This window comes from Epinephelus moara, chromosome 5 (assembly GCF_006386435.1).
Source record: "Epinephelus moara isolate mb chromosome 5, YSFRI_EMoa_1.0, whole genome shotgun sequence".
NCBI classification, from domain to species: domain Eukaryota; kingdom Metazoa; phylum Chordata; class Actinopteri; order Perciformes; family Serranidae; genus Epinephelus; species Epinephelus moara.
In genome coordinates this window covers 37,697,707-37,719,735 of record NC_065510.1, presented here as the reverse complement: position 1 = coordinate 37,719,735, position 22,029 = coordinate 37,697,707, and positions in this window count along the sequence as shown.

Sequence of the window (22,029 nt, the reverse complement as noted above, 5' to 3'; positions counted from 1 at the left end):
AGCGGTGGTTATGTGAAAATGAATCTGCCTAGAGACAGTAATTTGATAGGAGTAGGGAGCGTGCAGGACAAATAGTCTACTGTGATTTGCCATTGTAAGCCAAGCATACAGTTTCAGTCAGTTAGAGCATCTCTAAACACAGTACACCCAGAATCACTCACACATCTGTCAACTGCATACAAGGGCACAGTTTACTCCTCTAAATTCATGTCTTGTTCCCCATTGTTTCCAGTTTTAGTTTGATTTGCACAATTAAATCTCTCTGAACAGTGGCGTCTTATCATCTAGCTACCAAAATCCAAAAGAGAGATCTAAGTTGATCAAAATGTTGATATCCACATCTTCTACTATCACTGTGCGCTCACAGCAATTAAGCTCTACCAGTAAATGTTGTCATATGTTGTCATTCTCTGACAATACTTTCTGTGATGGTCATGTCTGTAATGCATTATAAGCAAATTCATAAGACATTATAATGCATTTATAAGGATATAAATAACTCTTAATGTTTTCAATTGTGCATGAAAATTCATAAAAAAAAGTTTACAAAGTATTATAAATGATGGCCATTCAGGGTGTAATGTCCCATCGATCTGGATTGCTATATCAATTCAATGATCAACGATCTAGTATCATCAATGCAAAGTGAAAACACTGATCTATATCGTCACCTTCAGGATACACTTTCATTTGGAAAGCCCCTATCACTGTCCAAACAGCAGCAGGCAGATGGCAAACAGCCGAGAGAAAGACGAGGATATTTTGGATTTCTTAGAAAATACAGGTCAACAGAGCACATGGCGTACGTAAACAATGCCATTATGAGATAAAACAAATGTAAACAGATGCCTGGTCGGCATCTCATTCTGCTAACTTCTCACTACAGCAACATCAGCTGCTCAGTTTCAACAAGGTTCAGGTGAAAAAAATGTGCATGCAGGCTGAAATTCCACCGAGCTGTTCTGTTTGGGAGATGCAGTGACTTAAACTAACGGTGAGTATGAAAAATAATAACGGCACATGTAATTTGTTAAGTTGTAAATGGAGGAAAGTCCGCTAGCCATAGGCTAATTTATGCAATGTCAGCATGCTCAAGTTGGTAATTGTTGCTAGCAAAAAAACGATTGTTTTGTCTATGAACCTTGAAAATTATTATTGAGCTAAATTTGATACTTATGTTAAATGATGTTGTTAATCCATGTTTTCCGGCTGTTTGGAGAAGTTTGCCTTCAGATCTTTAAGCCAGATAACCCTGAAGTTTTAGGAAAAAGATCAGCATTTGGGTTAAAATGAAAAGATTTCTTTCAGAAAGGACTGTCTGGCAGGAAGCCCTGATGGTTAACTAAATTCCATGTGCTGTTTTATTTGTGTTAGTGGAGTCAAGGTAAATTTAATTGCACTTACATAATTTATGTGTTGTTTTTATCTTTCATGGCCAAAAGCAGAAAAGAAAGGGGTGGCAGCTTCTTCTGCAATCGATTGTGTTAAATGGACAGCGGATATCGTCTCATATCGACCGCTGGCCCCTAAATCCCACTGAATCGAAATCGTATCGTGGTAGATTTTGTAAGAAAGAATCAATATAATATCAAATCATGATGAAACCAGTGTCTTACACCCCTAGTGACCATAAGGTATTACAAGTACAGTGTTCATAATGCTCTTTACCTCCATACCAAAGTGACAACAGTGTTTGAAAGAGCAGCATATTAAAACTACCATAGCCAGTTATGAAGACACACAGAACTGCTATAACACATTATAACAGACTATAAAGTTTCTGAAATGGATCATAAACATCAATAATACGCTATAGCATGACTTTATGAGCTTTAAGTAAAGTGATAGCACTGTCTAACGTTATTAGCAATTGTAAAATACAGTAGCACATTTATGATGAAAAACACAACATACAAAACATATTTTTGCCACCTAAAAAAAATTCTGTATCAGTGTAAATGTATGCTGTATTTAGAATATTTTCACTGCTTTACCTTTTATGTTTATTGGCAACCATGCCATCCAATAGTTGATTGATCCCACTATAGGCCTGCTTGTGGCATTATTTTTGGACTCAGATTTGAGATTGAACGTTTTTATTTCTCTTCATCAGTTGTGTGCCCCTCTCCACATACAGTGCTCACTGAAAGAGTAACAGCATCCCATGCGTCGTTCCAGCAGAAGTACCTCCACTTCAGAACTACTTAAGTGTTTTGTTTTGTTTTTTTATATCTGGAGTCCGGTGCTCCTCCACCCTCTTTAGACTTTCCTTTGGACGTTCTTTACTTAATTCTCTCAATTATTCTTTTCAGGTTCTGTGTGTGCACATGGCCTTGCATTCTCATGCCCTTTTATGGAGACTGGCTGAGTGTTCACCTATGCTAAATAGCATCAACTGGCACCCACTTTAAATTTACGAGGACAATGGGATTTATCATTATAAGAGCACAGTTGTGAACAATCGTGAATCTGACATAGACTTTTCTTAGGACCTTTCTTAAGAACAAATTTAAGAAAAAACTTTGGAAGATACTGGTCACTGAGGCCCAGTGTTTTTATTTACAGTCAAAGTTAATATCCTCCTAAAGGAATGCTAGAATCCAGCATCAGAGATAAGGGACAGTACCCTTTGTGGTAATGCTGGAAATGTCAGTATCAGAATGAATGATAATAGTTTATTTCGGTCCAGTTGCATAGCAAGAAACATTTCCAAAATCAATAGATAAATTTTACAATGGCCGAAAAGGTGTAGGCTGAAGCAAAAGCTTATTGTGCCTACCCTTTTTACATTTCAGTTAAATGTCAAAACAAAAAAAACAATTGCAACAACAAAACATGACATCAGCACTGTCAGGAAAAGAAAATGTGATTTTTTTTATATCTGACTCTTCTTTTTTTGTGTTATACTGCCATTATTACCAAAAGCGAAATAACCAATTTCAACATCTTAATTTGGTAGATAATATATGTGTATAAATGCATCACCCTCTGGACCTTTGACCTCACTGTGTCCTCGCCCCTGGCTATACAAATGGCAAATGGTGGAACAATGAATAAAGAGATGGGCCTAACAGCTTCAGCTCAAAATCGTAAACAAACCTTACTTAAAACTCATAGAATGATTCAGCTCTGAGCGCTATATAAACATTAGCAGATGCACCTATCTCAACTGCTATTTAACTTGTAAAAATGCAAAGAACAAAAAAAAGAAAGAAAAAACATGACAATCAAACAGCAGGAGGGGAAGAACACATCTCTGAGCTCAATCCTGTCACAAAATTGTTCCGCTCTGTTCAAATCCCCTCTCTGTCACTGCTCATAAAAACAAACAAGCTCGTAAAAAAGCGTGACGCTTAACACGAGCACAAGTGGTTGAGTGACAGGCAGTCTGGCCATTCAGAATACGCCGGCGGTTTGTTTGGGATCCTCCCAGGGGAACCCTTGTTTTATCACACAATGTCACTGCTATTGATTAACCTGGCGTCCCTACGCCAGACTCCTGCCAGACCAGACCCAGGGATCACAGGAGCAAGGTCAAGGGTGATGAGGTCGATGACCTTATCTGGCCTTTTCGCTATTGGATGGTGATCAGTTACCTCATGGCTGATTGACCGCTGGGTTAAGTCGATGCTGTGTCTTGCCCGCAGGGAAATCATGGCTGATGAATACATGACTGTCCCAGAAGGGGAAAATTGAAGATGATTGATCCTACAAAAGCTATATTAGGAGCAAGATAAAATGTTTTCCAAATATGTTAAATGAAAAAAGGAACAGACATTTCACCAATCCATTTAAAATATGTTAATTAACCTTTCCTCCTCTTAACTGATCAATCCTCTGCTGCTGCTTTTCTGTCTGATGAGAAGTCTGATATCACCTTAGATCTCTCCATCCCTCATCCCTCCATCTGTTTTTAAGCCTCTGGCCTACATGTTTCAAATCTCTCGCTTTAGTTTTTTTTGTGTGTCTGTATCATTTAAATCTATTGCCCTTCTCTATGCATCACATCTCTTCAGCCCTCTCTCATCCCTCAGTTTCCTCCTGTCTCTTCTTTCGGTCTGTCAATGCCTGTCATTTAATCCCCATACCAACCCTCTCTGCGTGTGCATTTGCTTGCCACACAAACACATAAAAGCAGGTTTTCCCAGTGGAAATGCCTGACTGTACAGAGCATTGATTGGCTCTGAAAAGTGTGTCATTTGGGTTTTCGTGGATGTGAGGACAGTAGACTTAAAGTCACGTGTAAGATGGTTTGCTACACACAATCACCCGAGAGGCTTGCACTGAAAATAGTTTGGAAAAGGGCAGACACTTTCAAAAATACTTACCCGTTGACTGGATGAACCATTTCTCTATCACAGTCTATCAGGGGCCAGTCAGAGGAAGAGCGAGAAAAACCTCCAGTGTCCTTTGCTCTTCTTCCAATGAAAAAATTCTGTCCAGTTCGCATATAGCTGATGCTACTACAGCATCTACGCCAACCTCTTTAGGAGCTGCCATTGTGTTTTGACTGTTGTCCCTAAGTGTTGTCACAAACACATAAACTGCACTCACAGCTGCCAGTAGATTCTCACAGGACGCTGATTGGCTGGACCCATTGGTGGTGCACATTACTCCAGGCCTAACAAGATGGATTTTGTGTGACCTTGTTTCACACATGATCTCCTGAGAATCCAGCTGCTGTTCAAGGTAACAGTAGACTTCCATGGCGCACCCCTGGCCTTAGGTCCCAGTTTGAAGATTAATGGGAGGAATGCTCAAAACATGCAAGACAATCTCTCTATGCACTGTTAAAATAGCTTCACTGTTTTGACGGTTCTGACAAACTGTAGCTCACACTGAAAATTCACGGTTACATTCATGGTTTACTGCTAACCTGACTTCCAGCTGACCTGTCTGTCCTGAGTGCAGACACACCGTCTCGCTCTCCTCGCTTGCCATACACACACTGCACTGAATGCCTCTGCTGTTGTCTGACAGTGTTTGCATTTAGCTTTGTTTTGGCTCGCTCATCTGCATCTTTAGGATTTGACATTTCGGTTTGGTTCTGCAACTGGAAACGTGTGGCTCATTAGGGGAGACCGGGGACAACTGAAACAAATTTTGGTTTTGATGTCACTACTCAAAACCTCTTGAACTGCTTGAATATAATTTCACGTAGGTAACCTGAATCTGTGTTCTACTTGTTAACAGTCACCAATGGTTTTTACACTAGATGCAGGGTTTCCGACACATTCATTTATTTGTGGCTGCCCGCCACAGTTAAAACATCTGTCGCCACATTTTGATTTTCTATTTTTGGAGCTGGACCGTTCATTAGGAACACTGTTGTAATATATACCATTCCGCTCTTGATTGCACCACACTCTCAGAGTGCAGAACATACTAGAGCAGCAGAACGTCATGCCAGTGAAAGTGACACTTAATTGTTCATTAAGCTGGGTCTAAAAGTTTGCTTTCAGTCACAAAGAGCTGCTTCTCTCATGGATCAATCCGATCAACTCTGATCGGATTTACTGATCAGGTATCTCACAAACAGCTGCTGAGGATGAAAAGTTCTGCCTGCGCTGCATTCACAGACCCACAAAAAAAAACAAATTTAGACAGGGAACACCCTCTGTGAGAAACAGTGAGTTGTCAAATTTGACATCTGCCCCCACTTGCAGGAGTGATTGTAACAGCATATGGGGTTACTAAATGTAATTTGACATATACAACTGTGACCAAAGACTACACCTGAAGAAGCTAAGGAATGCTGGTTTCTGTCCTAAGGCTGTACACTGGTTCCAAAATGATTTTGCAGATCATACTCAGTGTGTTAATGCATTAGACCATAAATCAGAATCTCTTGAGATAACTAGAAGTGTCCCCCAGGGTTCCATCTTGGGGCCTATGTTGTGTTCTATTTTTATAAAGATTTGGGTAAAGATATTTGAGCAAAAATACATTTATATGCAGATGACACTGTCATTTACATGCATGTTCCCTCACTAGTGCAGGCGGTGCAAGAGCTTCAGACTGCATTTCAATCATTACAAACTGCTCTGCTGAGTTTAAAATTGATTTTAAATGCTCAGAAAACAAGGTTTATGGTGTTCTCAAAAGCTCGCTCACAGTTGCTTGATGATTTTAGCATCTTTATTTCTGACGGTGAATCCACTGAAAGAGTGTCCTCAAACAAGTACTTGGGTATACGGATAGATGACAAGCTTTGATTTAATGTACATATTTCTAACTAGGAAGCTTACAGTGGATATTGGCTTTTATTTTGGAAATAAGTCCTGTTTTACCTTCAGTGCTAAGAAAAAGCTTGTGGAAGCCACTTTTCTGTCTGTGATTGATTACGGAGACATATTATATGTGCATGCAACCTCCTCCATTTTACTTAGCCTTGATTCAGTATACCATGCATCTCTACTTTTTATTACAAATGCAAAGTCACTTACTCATCACTGCATTCTTTATGATTTGGTGGGTTAGACATCATTGACCACTTGAAGACAACAGCACTGGTATACGTTTTATCTATAAAGCAATATTGGGCAAACTTCCGGCCTACCTCTGCAACCTTCTGTGTGTTAACTCTGGTAATTTCCAGCTACACTCCTCCAAGTGGTTGCTTTTTAATGTACCCCGAGTTTTAACAGATCTGGAGAAATGTGCATTTTCCTACTATGCACCTTGGACATGAAACAATCTTCAAAAAGATTTAAAATTAGAAATTATGAATTTAAGGGCATCATAAAGAATGTGGTGACAGAGATGTGCTTGTTTTTCTTGAGAGGCCACTATGTTTGAATAGTTGTTATTTTATTGTGGATTTTTGTATCATATATTGTAGCCTATTTGTTGCATTTTAAATGTGTTTTGATTGGCTGCTACCTTGGCCACATCTCTCTCGTAAAAGAGATTTGCAATCTCAATTGGACTTCCTGGTTAAATAAAGGTCAAATAAATAAAAATAAAGAATCTAATATGTGTCTAAGGCCGTTGGCATGTCAGCGGATGAGCATAATATCTTATGGGAAAAATCCTAGCGGAAACACTGCTTCTACTTCACTTGACTTCCGAGATAAATATTGTATGCTTTATTTCACTACATTTATTTCACAGCTACTTTTTTAAAATAAGATTTTACACACACACACACACACACACACACACACACACACACACACACACAACAATCAGTTTATAAAATATGATATGCTACTACAAATAAAACTACCTAAAAGTTTATAAAACAGTTAAAAGTAGTTTCCCCTCAATCAAATACAACATTCAAGTGTGCTTACATGCACGTGATGGGTTAATGCAGTAATCATACAGTAACATAATAATGACAATGTCAACAGCAATGACTGGGGCCTTTCTGCATAAAGTTAAGAACTACCCTCTGTCTCTCATTCTGAAATGCAAACACATACTAACAGAAACCATGTGTGTAATCAAGCGTACACAGAAATATACAGTAACCAAATACATTATAGCCTTCAGGATAGAAAAACAGGCAATCATTATCTACGCACACATCAATTAACACATCCCTTCTCCCTGTCTCTTGCTCCCACACACACACACACACACACACACACACACTCCTCATCAATGCACACACAGAACTAATTGAGCGGATTTCAGGTTTCCCTTCCTCACAATTGATACACTGGAGATCCCTAAACAAATTTATCCAGCTTTTACACAAAGCTCTCCCTGGTGTCCCCTCATCTCTCTCTACCCTCATGTTTCTGTCTCTCTCGTTGTCGGTTAAAAACCCCTGGCTCTTGGGAAGCTCGACCATTTACACTAGCTGGCCTCACCTGTCACAGAGCCGTCAATGGAAATGGAGAGAGGTGAAGAAAGGAAGAGTAAGAGAGACGTATGATTGTATGCGTGCATACGTCTCCCTTCATGACAACCCCCCCCCAATCAGTCTGTTGTTTGCTTTAATTTGCCCTGCCGGCCGCGACCGTGCGCTCATAGTTTATTTTGATGAATTGAAAGGGGAAGCCCCGCTAATAAATCAGGGCCCATGATGAAGAAAAGCCTTAAATAGGATATTAAGATTTATATCAGACTCTGGTCGTACGCTGACAAGTACACAATTGCTCCCTCTTCTCCCCGTCTTTCTTTCTCTCAAATGCACTCATTCGATCTCCCTCTTCTGCTCTCTCTCTCTCAAGTCAAATTGTCCTTGCTTCTTTCATGGCACCGACAGGACGATTTCTTATCAGGGCTCGGGAAGGTGGGAGCGAGGCGAGAAAAAAAATGAGAAGTAAAAGAGGAAAAGGTGAGGAGGGGGGTAGAGAAAAAGGGAGTTGGAGAGCAGAGGGGGGTTCTCTGCCGCAGCCTTTGTGTTATTGGCTCAGTGGCCGAGCGTGAATGCAACACACAGAGCTTCATTACTGGAGCGTGGGGGCTATCTGTGTGACAGGATGCAGGGTGGGGAGTGTGTGCAGCATGTGTGTGTGTTCTGCATTTGTAGCGAGATGCAAGATTGAATTTGTGCGCCTGTGCCTGCTCCTGGGAGTATGTGCATAAGTGTGTGTTTGCATGTATGTGTGTCTCCCTTAGATCCTCGACGTGAGCACACACTCTCCTAGTGACTTATTTACTCCAGAGGCGAGGCTCTAACCCCAGGTACAGAGCCCTGCACAGAATAATTGCTTTTTTTCTCATCCCCCTGCATCACATCGCCTCTTTGTTCCTAACCGCTCACATGCAAGAAGTGACATCTATTTGTGAGTGAGTGTGTGTCCGCATGCATATGAATAAATAGGACTGTCTGCCTGTGAGTATGTGCGTCTGCATGGATATGAGACCCACAGTGTGTTTAAAGCCATACTCCAACATTTAACATCTAACTCTACAAATTAGATTAGAGAATAATAATATTAATTTAATCTTTGTGTGTTCAAAGCAAACACATGTGACATGTTTAGCCTAGCTTAGCACAGAGACTGGGAGCAGTGGGGAACAGCTAGCCTCCCCTGCAGAGCTACCTCTGCACTGAATACACATGTGATTAAATTGATATGAATCTCATCTAACTCTCAGTGAGGCGTAATAAGCTAATTTGCCAAAATGTTGGAATATTCCTTCAAACCGCATCAGCGGCGTCTGTGTTTTCAAATACGCTCGCATCCTCTTTGAAACGATGCAGCTATGCAAATCAGCAACCACAACTGTGAGTAATTACCAGTTCAGCGTTCGACCATCATTTCATTCAGTTTCAGAGAAAACGGCTCCAGTATCTGGTCTATTAGACTGTTGAGTAATGCTTTTAACTCCGTTCCCATAATTAAACCCAGTGTACAATTGAACACTCAAAGGCGGGTTACTTGCGTTGCGTAATGATTGCAATTAAGGGTCGCACACAAAGCTGGGGCTGCTTTCGGAGTCGCCGCGCGTGACGCTGGCAATTAATTGAAAATGCAAATACACAAGCTGATGAATGAGAAGAGTGCTGGGTCTACACTGCGTGAAAAGACTATCCGCCACACTTCAGAAGGCTGAAGGTGGGGGGGTGGGGGGAAGATGCGCCTTGTATTCCTTCAGAGAGGAAATCAAACCAATTGGATGTGAAGCATAGCCGAGCCGCTGGGGAGAGCGTGCTGTTTGCTGAGACAGTGTGATACTGCAGACTCCAGGCACAGACACAATAAGACGCTGATTAGACAACAACAGGGTCATGGGAAAAAAAATGCTCTGAGTTTACATTTGCAACTTAGGGAAAAAAGGAAGCTCATATATTCTATTTATATAAGCATCAGCGTAAGCCTCCAGTTTTGCCAGTTTATCAGCCAGACGCAGCCTTACTGTGATCAGTCACGCCAAGCTGCTGCCAAACTGCTACCAAATATTGCTCTCAGTCTGCAAAGTACTTGGATATCTGAAAAGTACCAGACAAATAAAAATAGTCAGACAGGCGCAGGCAGACAGACAAATGGACACACGGGCTGAGCCACTGTGTGCGGTTGTCTTGACAACAGAACGAGAGCAGCACCCCGGACTGTGAGTGTGGATGGAGAATGAGACATGAGAAGGGGTGAATGGAAAAAAGCGCTGTGTAAACCCCATTAAATCCATCCAGCACTCACAAAAATCAGCGCTACAGCATCAACCTTTGTGGAATATTCACCTCTTTTTTCCCCTCTTTCCTGCAGGCAAGGACACACAGGCGATGTGAAGCGATGAGGGTTGGGCTATTTTGCCTCAAAACTGTTCGCACAGCCCATTATGTTATCTACACTGATTTCACCCCAGCTGCCTTTTTTCCGGAATGCTAAATGAGCTATGAGCAATGCACCAAAAAGTTGCCCATTATCCTTCATTGCTGTAATATCCTGACCAGACTGCCAACATGAACCTTGACAAGAGTCTAAACTGCAGTACAAAAAAAAAAAAATACAAGGCTGACTATCACTATGAGTAACTCTTATGTGGTTATTTACTAGTCTTGTTTTCAGCAGACTGATTGTCGGTATCAATGCAGTGTTTTTGTGTCCAATTTAACACGTCTAGACTCTCATCTCCAGGTAATAGTACACCAGCAATGTGACAGTAATGGTGAGCTGTCTGTATCTGTGCCAGCTACCAGTGTTCCCCATTAAGCTGCTGCTGGTTAACCCTTGTGGGCCGTGGCATTACACAGCTGGCACAGACTGGCAGGAAGAGCTGGGTTCATAGAAGCAGGATGGACAGAATGAGCAAATCCTGGTGTATGATACTGAATATATTGGATCAGAGATGACTACCATTGACTTTTTTTTTTCAATGTTCATTACTCAGTAGCAATGAATATTTGCAATTCTTTACGATCATAGTGCTGTGTATTTACACTACGTTACAAATGGCAGCACAGTAATGAGATGCTGAGCGTCTATTCTGTGCTGATTGCTACACATTTGGTGGGGTTTTTTTTCTGAGCGCCGAGAGTTGAAAAATGTTCAGCTTTTGCTAGAACGCTGCACTCATCACTGTCACTTTTTATCCTGCCGTCACTGTGGAGGAGGGGCAGGACAAATACCACAAGGACCAGCCGTCTCATCTTACATGTACAAATGCTGAACATCAATTGAAGAGAAATCTGTTAATATATTGTGTATATTAACAAGTTTCCTCTCATTAGCCCGCATAAACCAATGGATTCCTCCTCTCTCCCTACATGCTTTAGCCTTCCCTTTATCCAGAGCAAGTGCTCTACCTTTTGCCAACATTTTTACTGCCATGGATAATACATGTCATAGCAACCACATGCAATCTAAGCATCTCAACTGCAACTCCAAAGCATGCTCAAGCGCAGTATAGTGTAGATGACCTGACATGGCTCTGGCCAAATTTGGGTAGGTGAGAAGAAGCAATTGCTCCCAGAACTGGTTATCAGAATGACAGGAAACAGCAGCCTAAGTGACAGGAAATACCTTTTAATGTGTGTATTGGAAAGCGTGACGGCTTGTCAAGTGATAATGCTTGTTTTTCAGACACTAAAAATTGTCATGATGTAACACTTCTTTGGATTTCTGGCGAGTAAACTCTCAAATGTCCAGTTCTATGTGTTTTGAGTCTCTTTATTCCACAACACCAGCTGGGCATTTTTGTGCCTTACATTTTCAGCTGGGGGAAAAAAATGCTCTCTCTTCGCACTTAAGTCAAGAGTAATATTTTGTAAATATCAAATTTACAAAACTGAATGCTTTTTAAAATTTGTGTTGTTTTCTTTTTGTTAATACAATTTACTACATCCCTGTCTATAATTTTCGACCTGCGTGTATTGCATACTGCAATTTGTTTTTTGTTGACCATTGTGTAGTACATAAACAAAATTACCCTTGGTATAATTTTGTTCAAATAGCACTTAGTAACATAACATTAGTTTTTCCTGGATCCCTTCTGCAATTTGATTGGATGCTGCTAATTGTGTCGAGTCTAAAGTCATCAAATTTGTGACTCGAGTCTGACCTGAGTCCAAGTCATGAGATTGGAGTCCATACCTCTCGTAGGAAGATTTAGCTATTGCTGCTATTGGATGCATTACGTCAACATTTGCTAATTTTGACCAAAGAATTCATCTAAGTCAACTACCAGCTCCTCTACCAGGTTTCAGCACCAACAACCTTTTTCAACACTGACTCTGACATGATTGTTCTGTGGTTATGGGAGAAATATAAGCCCCAAAACTTAAAACTTCTCCCGACTCCACTTTTTTGGCTTCTTAATTTCTTGGATGATATCATTTATTCACCACCCACGACATCTTTTGCAGCCAAATGACTAGTGATTTTAATTCAATCATCTTTTCTGTAAATTCAGGTGGTGGTTCTGTGGTGACTGGCAGTGTCCAGCTGGCCAAACCTGGCAAAGAGAAAGGGATAAGCACCTGGCTGCTAGACTCTTGTTTAACTCAGTAAATGCAAAATGGCACTGACTAACTGCTCAACTACACTTCCACCATTGAGAATCTGGTGATACATTCAAATATCATCAAACAAGTGAAGGCTCCCTTTGAAGCCAGTTGGTTTTTCTATGGAGCTGGATGTGTCATCTCCAATGGCAGACTCCATGGTATGCTTTGGCTGTTTCAGCTTTGGTCTGATAGGCAGTCCATATTTGTGGAAAAAAACTATCAAATAAAATTCAATAAAAACATAATTTTCCCTCAAAATCTCATTTTGGTCAAAACCCAACCACAGACAAACACTTTTGAAAGATGGTCTGCCTCTCCTCAGCGTGGCACAGCACAACACAGCATGGTCGGGCCTGGCACAGACAGCCAGACCACCTGGCTGATGCCAACTGTGATGTATGGCGCTGCCTTGGCAGGGGCCCCCTGCCCAGTGGCACTGGGAGGGTACCACCAGTCTGACGAACAAAAGGCACTTGACTTCATTGCACTCCATCAACATCTCTATTCACCTCCTCTGTGCAGAAGGGGTGGATCCTGTCGTATGCTGTGCAGCACACATACTGTACAAATTCACGCATGCACACACACACACACACACACACACACACACACACACACACACAGGTGCATGTCTGTGTGCGTGCCGGGTGACAGATGGGATGAAGTTGTCAGACCCACGCTTGGCGGTGTTGTCGGCTGGCTGGTGCTCCTTAACGTGTTAATTAGCCTACTTGTTCCTCCTGTTTGGTAATTACAGTCAGCCTGGGCCAGGACACTCATCAAGGGCCACTGAATGCAAGACAGCAGGGCAGGCAGGGTTAGCATAGGGACATATGGCTGAGGTGGTATGTGGTGCATGAATCTGGTGCATAAATCTAAGAGTGCAGAGAACTGTACAAACTAAGAAGAAATTCAAGATGAGACTAAACTGTTTTGCATCCTATATCACTTGCACAGACTCACACTGTCCAGCCTGGTCTCACTCCCAGGGCATCAAAATACACCATTTGGGCAGTGTCTAGAGCACCATTTAGCATCTGTATGAGACGCACAGGGTGTTCAACCAACTCCAATGTAAACCCATTCATGTTATTATTAGACATTCAGAGTGAAGTTGTATAAAGTACACAAAAGTTTGTTTAGTTTGGGCAGGAGTGAAGGTGGATGGGCCCATCAAGCACAGGACTTTGACCCTGGAGACCGATGTTCTCGTCCCTTGTGAAAGTCAACCTTGAGATATTTTGTCACATAAGCCGCTACTAACATCAGCCACAACCTTTTTCTAACCCTAACCAAGTAGTTTTGTTGCCTACACCTAACCGCCAACCCCTTCTTAGTCACATAAGTCGACTCACGTGACTTACTGCTGACCCCTTCTGCATCAAGATACAACGCAAAAGGCTGCCCCCAGCTTCATTTTAAAAACACTGGGGGATGAGATCACATTGCACATTTACACACAAGATGCCCAATACAAGCACACTCTGATCTGTTGGCCATTGAGCGGCTCCACTAGAGCAGTTGGGGGTTTAGAGCCCTGCTCAAGGGCTCCTAACTGGTGATAATGAAGGATGGGAAAATGCTGTTCTTTCACTCCCCCACCCAGATTTATCCTGCGATGCTGCCAGGTATCAAACCGGTGATATTCCAGTCAAAATGCATTCAATTCTTTAATGTATTTTTCCTGCACTTAAACACAGCCACTGGCTTCCATTAGCGTGAGCACTAAGTCTGCATAAATTCATGTCAGTGTTACATTACTATTAAGTGGTAAAGCATAGATTTATTTAAAAAGTCTGCACTGCATTACATCACTATAATACCATAACTAAGACAAAAAAATGATGGTTTCAAAAGTGCACAGATTTATTTTTTCAATGAGAATAATTAGAAACCGGCGAATACAATTGTGGGATGGTACGGTAAGCTATGGTTTGTAGTAAATGGGACTAAAAAACACAAAAGCACTGAGATGCTCCTGTAAGAAAAAACAGGGTTGTGCAAGTAAATTGACAATGGGCTGAAATTCGGAACGTTAAAACAAAATAGCAAAAGAGGTATGTAAGCATACAAAACTGACAATTATACACTTAAAATTACAACACTGAAAGTCGTTGGTAGAATATGTAAATAAGAAGTATGAGAAAATACTTTTGATTAAAGCATTACAAGAGTAGAGAAGAATACGGCACTGGAAGAGAAAAACATAAAAAGGCTTAAATTGTTTTTCACTGTGACTGTTTACCTTGAAGACGGTAGACGAGTATAAATGAGGTGACAGAGGGAAAAAAAGATAGAGATAATTTATGTAGAAAAACATGAGCAGTAGGAGAAGGTAAATAAAATGAATACGCTGAGCGAAAAAGCAGGCAAGAATGGATAAAACATGTTTTTTTAAGCACCCTGAGTGGACGTCAGATAAGTGCTAGGAGAGGTGGAGTGGCGGTGGTGGTGGTGGTGATGGGGTGCCTCCATCTTCACTGTTATCTCTCCCCCACCTCCCTTCAGGAAACAGCTAGTTCATTTGCCTATGAGTGTCTGACAGAGGCGATTAAGAGCAGTTTGTTTTATAGACGTGGGCTAATTGAGTTGGCTAGATTGCCGTCACTCGGCTCGCTCTCTATATATTGAAGATTACATATTTCCTTTTCATATCTTGGCGCTGCAGCTGCCCGACCCATCTATCTCCATTCCTCCTTTCTTCCATTCGCCCCTCTGCCACCATGTAAAGTGAGAAGGGGCTTTGGTCCTACATCTAATTAGTGCTCCTCTCCATCACTCTCCCTCTGCCTTGTTCACTACTATATCCTCACCCCAGAGACCTTGCTTCGCCTCTCCTCTCCTCCGTCTCTGACCCCTCCTTCTCATTATCTCCTCCTCTTCCTCCTCGTCTTCCTCTTTGCACCACTCCATCTTTCACCCTCTCCATCTCTCTGTCATTATTCACCCACCCCCTGCCACTGTCCCTCTCTTCCTCTCTACCTCACCCCCACCTCCTCCTCCCTTGCTCTCTCAGTCTCAATGAGTTAATTAGGCTCATCTCTGGCACCCTCTTGCCAAATCCTGTGCCCACAGGGCCAGCCGCAGCTCTCCTCTGATGATTGTGGGGCTCTATTTTTAGTAGACAACAGAAAGAGGAGAAGCATAGAGAGGGAGAGAGAGACAGCTGAAGGTCATTTGGTACTTTCACTTTGAGCATATCTATATCAGAATGTGTGAAAGTGAAAGACAGAGAAAAGGGAGAGCGACATGGAGAGTGAAGCAACAGCCTTACACGAGGATTTAATCATTTAAGACTAAATTCTGCATATGCTGTTCTCGCAATAAAATGAGTGATATTTTACAGGGCAAGTGCACAAAAAGACTATGATTTAAGAGTTTACTCAAATATGAAAAATAATCCAAACAAGTACTGCTTAGTGTAGCCCTAGCTAACAGTAGATGTCACATGTTGAAGCAACAGCCCACCGTGTGTCATGGTAAATTCCATTCTCTAATGAGCCTTGCCCCTCGAGAGCTCTGTATGCATACTGTGACTCCATAGACAATGTGGTGCTGACACCATGGCTCATTCTAAGGTAAGTCACCCATACTAAAAATCCACATCTCCACGTGAGGTACTTTGTTAAATTGCCTGGGCAGTGGGCAACCAAATGGAGGTGTTGTAGTCACTAGGAAAATGAGCACAGCGGAAGCATTTCAGTGGGTGCAGTTTGCAGGTGACCCAGTTGCCAGAAACAATGCTGGCATTGTACATTTCTGCAAACCACAGATAAGTTACATTTGCACGTTACTGATAAATTGACATTACAACAATGCTGTGGTTAGCGTGTACAGAGGGCTTAGGTACTAAAACCACTTGGTTATGGTTAGGAAAGGATCATGTTTTGGCTTAAAATACCCATTTTTAGGGGGCACCATCCCCACTGGAAAAGCAGTGATAACCCAGTATGAAAACGACCACTTTTCATGCCACTGCCCCTATGGAGAAACAACAAGAGGTTGCTACAAAACTCCAACGTTTGGTGTGTAAAGAGCCGCTGGAAATATAGCAACTGGTCTTTACCAAGACACCCACAGTTGTTGCCTTAAAAGCCACTGGAAACACAGTGATGGGTCACTACCAAACACCAACATTTAGTGCCTATAAAGCTGCTGGAAACACAGCAATGACTAAATCACAACTAATTTTGTTGTTGGCCTTTTACTGTGGTCTGCAGCTTGGCAGGCAACTCATTTAGGTGTCGAGCCATCCACCATCCCTCTACACCTCCCAATGATAACGTCAGTTCATGTTCTATGTCACTTTAGAAACATTGATATATATGATATGTATGAAATGTACAAAGTATTCGTGATTTGCAGAAATGCTCAATGCCACAGTTTTCTTCTGACAACTGGGCTGTTGATGAAGCAGATATTCTTTTCTTTGGTGAAATGCCTTGAGCATGTTGGAAATCTTAATCTTAAACCTTCTTTTTATACATGTCGTTCCACCTTCATGCTGCACACTCGTCATCTCCCACAATCCAGTGCTGCATGGACAGAATGAGTCATTTCTCATATGAAGGCTATGGAGACTGTAAGTATGAAAGGTCTTGCCCTTCAGTAAAGCACGAAAAAAATCCCTATCTGTAAAACACTGTGGGCAGAGGAAAGGAAGAAAGCATGTGGGATGATAAAAGTATACCATGTATTACTGCAGTATTGTACAGCTCTGCCAGCTGTTGAGCAAACAGCATTTGCGTGTACTGTAATGTTGCTTTTTGTGGAGGAGTCTCTTGGTATAGATCACAGCTGCATGTGCAGTCCACTGGACTATTTTCAGTTAGCATATACTTTTTACCTTCAAGTGGATACTGATCAAGTAGGTTTTGGTGATCCAACACAAAATCTGGCTTAAGACTTGCGACACAACTGTATTTCATTTGAGTCCACCGTAATATTCATTTCAGGATTTAACTGGATGCCTGAATTGACTTGTTATGAGCTGACGACAGCACACCACGGAGATACAAATGTCCTCTACTTTGCCACACACTGTCACGCTGACTGAGGTTACATTTTCTTACCACTTTGCTAATACACCAACCGTCTACTGTACATTAATAATGAAGACCACGAGGCACACATACCCAATGAGAAATAAAGACACCAGAAAGAGCAGAGACGGTATGAGTCAAACCACCAGGAGTTCATTTACCCCTCTCCCTCTGATAAACAAAGCAATCACTGACAGTCAGAGACACAATTACGAGGTGATTACGCAAAATAACAGATTTTCCCTCTCCACCTTCCACGCTTGTTTCATGCGGGTACCCCCACAGATTACAACAACTCCCATCAACCCCTCCTCTCCTGTGTGACTGTTAGCCCCCCCCCCCNNNNCTCCCTCCCTCCCAGAGCTCGTCTTAATTAGCAGCCAAGTCGTCTCATGGCAACACACTCGTCAATCTCCCTCTATGTAGCCTTGTACTAATTAACGGATTTAAATGGGAGTGCGTAGCAGAGTGACACGGGGCGCGGGTTCCAGTCTCTGAACCGCCCCCCATTCCTCGTAAACCCTCCAGTTACTCTATCAAACCCATCTCTATCTCACACTTCCTAACTTTCTTTCTATTAAATTCCTCACTCCATCTCTCCTTCCCTCCTTTTCTGCCTCTTCTCTCCAACCCTTCAACACAACCGCTGACTTATTTGATTACAGTTATCGACCCAGGCAGCCTCTTTGCCCTGCCAACTGGCAAGCCACCGTGCCCCCGTGCCCACATGTCTCATTGGCACGGGCACTGACGCTCATTTCACAACATGGTCATTATCATGGGCAGCTCCATGGGGAGGGATTACACTAAATATGTAAATGAGAGCAATGTTGAAAGTGTCATAGAGCAAGAAGGAAAAGCTAAGTGTTGCAGTCAGAGAGAGCTGTGTCCTGATGTCAAAGCATCTGATGCTGGTAGAAGTGCAAAACCACAGTTTGAAGAGTCTAGGGAACATCTCCGAACCAAACTAAGCCAACAGACACGGGATAATGGGTAACTGCAAAAAAAAAAATGAAATCTCATTTCCATAAAATGAAATGTAACAAAATCTGTCTGAGTGACAATTTTCTGTTTCATAGACAGTCCTGCCTGCAGCAGTTTCAGCCCTGGCAATTTCTTTGTTTTTGTAGAATATAAATGAATCCTTCTTGGCTGTATGTATTTTGAGGAAATTATGTAGAAATTAAAACTTGCCTGTCCCACTCACTGGCCAAATTTGATCAGATTGATCTTACATATTTGAGAGAAACATACAGTCTTTATGTAGACAGATGCACAATCCAGACATAATGCTGCAATCAGGCCCAGAGAAGACAGACTTAGGAGCTTTTGAAGGATAAATGACGTCCAATTAATGCAAGATGGGCAAGTAGATTCCCCACAATTCTCTGTTTCAGTCTGAGGCATCATGGGAGGTCCTGGGTTGGAACAGGAGTGTAGCTGCTGGCTCTTGCAAGCTGCCCTGAGGGCCTCTCTCACTCTCCTACTACTCAATTACAGCCGGGGAATGATAAAGCACCTCATATAGTAGCCAGACTACAGAGCTGCGGGCTCCATGTCGGGCCCTCATCAATATTTCAGCTCCCTTCCTTTATACTGTATTTACCCTTATCTGTACAATGATAGGCCACATCACACCTCCAACCTCCCTTCCCCCGGGCGGTGGGTCGTGTTAGGAAACGAGCTGTTACACCTGAACGAGAGCAACAGCACAACGGCACAGATGGGCTTTCACTGAAGTCTGTGTGTGTTTCTGTGTTTTATGTGTTTAGGGGGAGGCACAGCTACATCGTCTCAAGCTGAGACTGAATTTAGGTTTCAGTATGTCCAATAAGTGAGGATGCAGTTCATCTCTGGGGACTTTGCTGCTAAGTCACAAGAAGACCCCTCCGGCGGTCGTCTCTGGATTCCATCAGCCTGGCTTGTTTCACAACTCTTCTCACTCGTCTCTGTCTTGTTCTGTTTTATCCTTATCATTCTTTTTCCCAGTGAAAGGATAAGGGTCTGATTTTCATAGTTTAGGCCACCATCCTTGTCAGTAATAATAACATAGTACTCATCAAGTTAACTGCTGAGATCTGGAAATTAAATGGAGGCAAAAAAACATGAGCAGTCAGATGATCAGACAGGTTTTAAACAAACAACCATGAAAGCCATTATTTTGGGAGAAAATGAAGACAAACAATTAAAAACTGTGACATGCATCCATCAAAGATTATAAACCATTTAATTTATATTATATTATAAATAAAATAAACTGTTTAAACATTGATCTACCATACTCCCTGTATGTGTGTTGCTGTGAGCAATATGGGATTATTATCACCAACATCACTTTCAGTTTCGCCTACAACTGATGTCTGGTTAAACGATTGGTTTGATCACAACCTGTCCGATCACATGAGTGCTCTGCATTGTTACCATTTTCTCAGATCTCAGATACGGATTCTGGTGAGTGTAATGTTATTGCACCTGATTGATTGATATGATAGCCAGACCTATGAATATATAACCCTAGTTGAAACAAACCTGAAGTCTCTCAAATCAGTGTTCTAGTCAAGACCACCTACACCAAGACCAAGTCATGACAGAGTTCCTCAAGACTGAGACCTAACCAAGACTTTGGGGGGTCAAGACCAAGACCAGACCAGTGAGAGCCCCACACTGCACGACACACGTCGATAAAAAGTGAAACTCCTCAAACTGATCTAAAAGATCCACATTCCCATAGAAATGACCACAGGAAAAAAACCCTCCTTTATAGCCATACCCTATATATCTGTATGTGTAGGTGTACCATTAGAAATGTCTTGATAAAACAATCAAAAGGCATCGCAGAGGTGAATTTTACAACAGAATTTTCCTTTGTTTTCTTTGAGAACTGACACTAGTCTCTATATACAGACTCTACATTCAGTGAATGTAGAGTCTGTAGGCAAACCCCGGAGATCTTGTCTCCGGAAGAAGAGCAGAAGAGCCTTGGTTTCTGGTGCTATGCTGTTTGTATCCCGCGTGATATTGATCAATCACGTTTGAGCCGGCTGCAGTTTAAACCAGGTTAAACGCTCCGTGCAGTGAACTAACGAGGCGGAACATAATTGCCGTCACTGCAAACTCTGAATCCATCGCAATGTTTCAGCATATTTACTTATATATAAACGTAAGTCGGAAACGAAAATTCGCCTCCTCTGCCCAAATCAAACCGGAATGCCAAAAAATCGGGGGTCTGCCCCCAGAGGCTGTATCGCCATCTGCCGGAAGTCAGACGCCGAATACAGCTGATGGGTTCCGAGAATGAACTGACACTAACTTAACCATCTGTATTCAACACTCCTTTTTGCACAGGCAATTTAGTGATATTCCTGCAGTTGTGGTCTTGACTGGTCTTGACATAAAATCCCAAGTTCTCTTTTTCTGAGATGAGACAAGACCAAGTAATATGTGTTTGAGTCTAAGACAAGACATAGACCTTCAAAAAGTGGGTCTCGAGAACTATAACAGTGCCTCAGATTAAACAAATTGCATCATTAGTCCATGCCCTGACAGTTTATCTGTTCCTTCCAAAACCACAAGTCACTGTTAAAAAACAAATGCATCTTATGATCTAACAACAATGTGGTTGGGGTTTAGGAAAGATCATGGCTTAGGTTGAAATAAGTACTTAGTAATTTTAAACTACAATTTTAACCTTAGCCACTAGGGTTAGGGGATGTTTTCATGGTAATGTGACAATTGTGGTCATGGATAAAAGAAACCGAAGCTGACTGTCAGGAGGAAACAGGACGCAGACTTTGTCACTCTATAATAAGGTCACGTTTTCTTCAAACCAACAAGAGTCATTATTACTGTGGCTGGTCTCCTGAAAGTAAACATTGTTTTTACTTACAATTTCCTTAGTTATATTAGTGTGTCTTTGAGACCTGATTGGACACAAGGATGGGATTTAGAGAGTAACATTAACATTATTTATCTTGGCCATCATGCAGTTATTATACTGCAGTTGGTGACGTTTTTTCAGGTGGTTTAACAAATTAGTTGTGTTGCTTTGCAGCGCAGACACGAGTCTCACTTGTCTCGCTGCACTCTTTCATATGGTTTGTTCTCTCAGAAATCTGAAATCATTCTAAACAGCAGAAGATGATGACAGATGATTTTTGTTTTGCTCATCTGCAGTCGCAACATTCATTCAAGTTTTTCACAGGCTGCCTCTGCATGCTGCGTACATAGCAGCATGACGGCTCTTCAAAAGTGGAGGCTGCTTTAGTTTAGGAAGCACATTAGCTGATATGCAGTGGAGTTTTCTACGAGTGAAGCACACATTTTACATCAATATCTCAGCCCATCATGTTCATTTAACTGTGTGAAGCCAAAACTGTGATCATGATTAATATTCAATTAACTGTGCAACCCCACCCGACAACTGTTAGAAATACATACACCTGGTTTTTGCTTAAAACATTACAGACCCAACCTGGTGTCAGGTCTATTTTGTGGAGCCAACAAACCCCATAAATAAAATGCTACTAAAAATGCCACTCTACTGCTAAAACCTACACATAACAGACTCTGGACCTGCGGTAA